General features: G+C 49.0%; 1 protein-coding gene across 1 annotated transcript in view; it reads right to left on the bottom strand.

Moving 5' to 3' along the window:
• Positions 1 to 5,000, bottom strand: part of igf1 (insulin-like growth factor 1) — an 18,255-nt gene that overhangs the window by 6,236 nt on the left and 7,019 nt on the right.

Raw genomic sequence — 5,000 nt, 5'->3', positions numbered from 1 at the left:
AGTGTTGCTTGGTAATATTGTAACCTGCTAAACCTTTAACGTGTCAAAACTAAGTTCCATTTGATATGAACAATGCATGTCTGACAGTCTGTAGCTCTCCAAAGGGGTGACCTCTGATTGACTTCTGCAGATCAGGGAGGAGGAGGAGGAGGAGGAGGAGGAGGAGGTGGAGAGAGCATTCCTACTGTTCAGCCCTAATCTCCATCACATCATCTGTTTGTCAAGGTTCAAGTTCACTTCATGAACACATTACTCATTTTGTGTGTTACAACACACGAATACACACACACACACACAGAGGGGAAGAGAGAGAGTGTGTGTGTGAGAGTGAGAGAGAGAGAGAGAGATAGAAGGAGAAAAGAGAGAGAGAGTGGTTACAGATGACTAAATTTGAACCCGAGGCCCTCCAGACAGTAAGCACAAACAGGCAGACAGACATACATACACACACACACAAACACACACTCTCTCTCTCACACACACACACACACACACACACAGACACAAACATCCTTTCTATATGCCACACACACAGCCTGGTGGACGTGTCCATGCATCATACTCTGTAGGCAGGCAAAGACAACTCAGACATGTGAACAGGCTTAATGATGGAGACATCATTTCTCCAGCCATGGATTTACTGGCAATGGCTTTGAATAGTGCTCACTCTATCCCCTACTCTCTCTTTCTCTCTTCCTCCCTTTCATCCTCTCTTCCTCCTCCCTATCCCTCGCTCTCCCCTTACTTTCCTCATCTTTGTCTCCCTCCCTCTCTCTCTTGCTCTCTCACTTTCATGACCTCTCCATCCATCTCTCTGCCTCCCCACCCCCTCTCTCTAGCAGTAAGTGAAGAGGAGGTCACCCTGAAACGGTGAGAAGATCCTGTTCTGTTCTTTAAAGGCCCTGTCTATCTTTCACCCATAGTCCTGCGCAGCACAGCCAACACTGGCTCAGGAGGGGCAAAACTGGAGAGAGAGAGAGAGAGAGAGAGACAGAGAGAGAGACAGAGACAGAGAGAGAAAATAAGTATATATGTGTGAGTGTGTGTGTGTGTGTGTGTGGAAAGAAACCTGGCCCATGCTCCCCTCATCCCCAGAACAAACTGCACCTGGCACCACTGCACCATTGAAATGTCTCTGGAAGTGCGTAGACAAGGCGACTGGGGATCTGGTAGTTTCCCAGAGCTGAAAGAAACTCACACACACAGCACACACACACACACACACTATACTTATCACACACGCCTTCGACAAGACGCGCACACACACACACACACACACACACACACAAACAGTAGATCGCTGCCTCGTGTCTTACTTCTTCACTCTCCGCCAAAGTAAGTATAAACATATCACGTCACGGTCATACAGATCCCCAAAGAAAAAAAAAGCTATTGCACAGTGTTTACAACTGATCTCTAATGTAGTTCCTACCACGGCTTATGAACAACATCTTGTGGGGTCTTAACACACTGATAACTGTCAATAGGAATCCAGCTAATCAATCAGTAATCCGATCAATCAACCAATAATAGTCAGGAACAGCTGCCACTTTGATGACAACGTCTGAGTGCCAAGTTTGATCATTAGCTTTTTGGAGTGGTTGGAGATAGAGAGAGAAAGAGAGAGAGAGAGATATTGTGATTACGTCGCCTAAGTGTTCAGTTAACTCCAAGGCCAACAGAGAGAGTGTGTGTGTGTGTATACTCTGTGTGTGTGTGTGTGTGTGTGTGTGTGTGTGTGAGGCCATCTGTCGTCGCATTCTGATCACACAAGTAGCATGTGGCCAGCTGAGCACATCTGCAGTCGTTGCACGGGGAGCTCAAGCCCTCCGCTCTCCTCTCTCCCCACCTCTGCTCTCCTCTCCTCTCTCCTCTCTCCTCTCTCCCCTCCTCTGAAACTCCTCTCCTCCTCCACTCTCCTCCTCTCTCCTCTCCTCCATTCTCTGCTCCCGCCTCATCTCTCCCCACCCTGCTTCCTCCTCTCCTTTCCCCTCCCTCTGAAACCCTCCTGAAACCACCCCTTCCTCTCCTCCCTCCATCTCCTCCTGTTTCTCTCCTTTCTGATTCGATTTTCGTCGTCCGCCGCAAAGCCGCCGATTTTGATCCGATTTCCTCTCCTCCTCTCCTCTCCTCCTCTCCTCCTCCTCTCCTCCATTCCTCCTCCTCTCTCCTCTCCTCCGCTCCTCCTCCTCTCTCCTCTCCTCTCCTCTCCTCCTCTCCTCCTCTCTCCTCTCCTCCTCCTCCTCCTCTCCACCTCTCCTCCACTCCTCCTCCTCTCTCCTCTCCTCCTCCTCCTCCCTCCTCTCCTCCTCCTCCTCTCCTCTCCTCCTCCTCCTCCTCCTCCTCCTCCTCTCCTCCTCCTCCTCCTCTCCTCTCCCCCTCTCTCCTCTCCTCTCCTCCACTCTCCTCTCCTCTCTCCTCTCTCCTCCGTCTCCCTCGTCTGGGACTTTCAGGGGTTTGATTATGATGGGCTTCTGGGTTGGTTTGGTGCTCACTTGAGGCCCGGCCGTGACTCACGTGGCAGCCGGGACCCAAGGGCACCTGAGTCTGTGCAGGCTTACCTTCTCTCTTCTGCCCCCCCCCCCTATACTTTCTCTCCCTCCCTCCTTCCCTCTCTCTCTCTCCGTTCTTCTCTACCACCCCCCCCCCCCCCTCACCTACACCCCCATTCTCCATTTGGCTTTATAAATCCTGGAATGCCTGAGTATCTTGAAGCATTCCCTTTTCTTCCTTTCTCTCTCTCTCTCTCTCTCTCTCTCTCTTTATCTTTATCTCTCTCTCTCTCTCTCTCTCTCTCTCTCTATCACCCCCTCCCTCCCTCCTCCAGTCCCCCCACCCCTCTCTGTTTGGTGGCCTTTATAAAAACACTCCACTCTCCTTTTTACAATCCTCCATTTACCGAGGGCAATATAGTGCTGATAGGCTTTCCCCTGTTACCCAATGAAATAATAATAATAATTTAATATGGCATTTACAAGGAGGAAATGCCTTCGCCTCTCACAGTCAACGGCCCCTGGTCTGGTGAGCCTGCCAGTGCTGCACTGACATGGAGAATTCAAGTGCTGTTGTGTGTGTGCGTTGTGTGTGTGTGTGCATTTGAGTGTGTGTGTGTGTGTGTGTGTGTGTGTGTGTGTGTGTGTGTGTGTGTGTGTGTGTGTATGTGTGTGTGTGTGTGTGTGTGTGTGTGTGTGTGTGTGTGTGTGTGTGTGTGTGCGTGTTTTGAGTGTGCATGCCTGTGTGTGTGTGTGTTTGAGTGTGTGTGTGTGTATGTGATGTTGTTGTCTGCCTGCCCAGTCCTGACAATGTGGTTCTTCTGGAACGGGGTGGGGGGTGGTGCTAATTTGGCAGGCATGGTTAGGAGAAGGGGGGGGTTGAGGAAAGGCTGAACGATACCTGGAAAATATCTAATTGTGATTTTTCTGACTGATATTGCGATATCATTTTTGTGATATCATTTTTGAGTCCAGTTTCAGTACAATATTCACTATATAACACGTTAAAATTGACTCGTACTGTCTTATTGGCCAGACACTACTTCTGTTTTTACTCTCCATTCATCGTACTTTTGCCTGTGGTGCTTGTTCAAATGTTGCCACATGTTTGTCGGGTTGGCTCAGAAGGTAGCGAATGCTTGACGGTTTTGCTTTGTTTACCTTCATTTGTTTGCTTGTAAATCACTTGGTACACCCCAAAAATCAGAGGTAGGAAGCAACGAAGTACAAAGTATCATGCCAAAAGGGGTGAGCTGGAAGAGTTTCCTGCCAGTGGTGTAGTCTAGTTAGCTGTAGTGGGTATATTGTGATCAACCCCAAATGTTAATATGTACTGTATCCTTGCCTATTTTAAGTGGGTATACTGAGATGGTGATGCTTTTTAAGTGGGTATTCTGCGTAGTCCTGCGTATCACGTAGTATACACCACTGGTTCCTGCCCCCTAATGGGACAAAAGAAGCACAAAAAGCCCCATCACAAACAGCACTGGAGGCAAAAGTTACAGAGCCAAGAACCTTTGACCAAACCAATGCCAAATCATGGACTGTACCTTTAAGGTAGCAACAGTATTAAGGTGGCAGCAGTGCCCTAGGGTTATCCAAGGCCCATCCCTGTGGCATCGGCCTATCCGAGACAACTGACCTAAAAAAGCTGCTGAAGTAGTTGCCGAGTGACGCTGGGCTATGCATGAATGACGCAGTTTCACGTCCAGCACAAGGTCACAGTTACGCAATCTGACAGGTTGACAGTGGGGGAGGCGGGGAGGGGTGACCCAGGAAGGAGGGGAGACGGTGTGTGTGTTTGAGTGTGTGTGTGTGTGTGTGTGTGTGTGTGTGTGTGTGTCTGTATGTGAGTGTATGTGTGTTAGTGTGTGTGTGTGTGTCTGTATGTGAGTGTATGTGTGTTAGTGTGTGTGTGTGTGTGTGTGTGTGAGAGAGTCTGTGTGTGTGTGTTTGTGTGTGTGTCTGTCTGTATGTGAGTGTATGTGTGTTAGTGTGTGTGTGTGTGTGTGTGTGTGTGTTTGTGTGTGCGTGCATGTGCGTGTGTGTGCATGACTTTCCTCCTCTCCCATTTAAACCCTTGCTGTGACCAGTGACCAAAAGCCTTTGCAAATTACACCATGACATCCCGGGTAGTTTCCTAAAAATAACATCTCTGTTTTCTGCAGTCGCTCACAGATGAGTGGAATAGAATTGAGGATTTGGGGGGGGGGTAGTTGGGGGTGGAGGCATTAGAATCAGCCGGGGTTAGTTTTAAGCATGTGCCATAATAAGATGAAGCAGGTTTCGGCCAAGCGTGGTAATCAGGTAAAATGGGCTTTAGGAGGTTTGAGCACCATGTCTCAAAAGGATAACACCCTAATCCTCCTGGTCACCACCAAAAGCATCGCCATGGCAGCCAGTGTAAACAAACAAGCAAGATAGCTGTCTTGTCCTGTCCTGTCCTTCAGATTCTGGAATGTGATATAAATATTACACCGTGTCTACATACCGTTGTGCGCATGCGCG

The sequence above is a fragment of the Alosa alosa genome, chromosome 17 (genome assembly GCF_017589495.1).
Source record: "Alosa alosa isolate M-15738 ecotype Scorff River chromosome 17, AALO_Geno_1.1, whole genome shotgun sequence".
In the NCBI taxonomy this organism is placed as follows: Eukaryota; Metazoa; Chordata; class Actinopteri; order Clupeiformes; family Clupeidae; genus Alosa; species Alosa alosa.
This window is presented reverse-complemented; position numbering and strand designations above follow the sequence as displayed.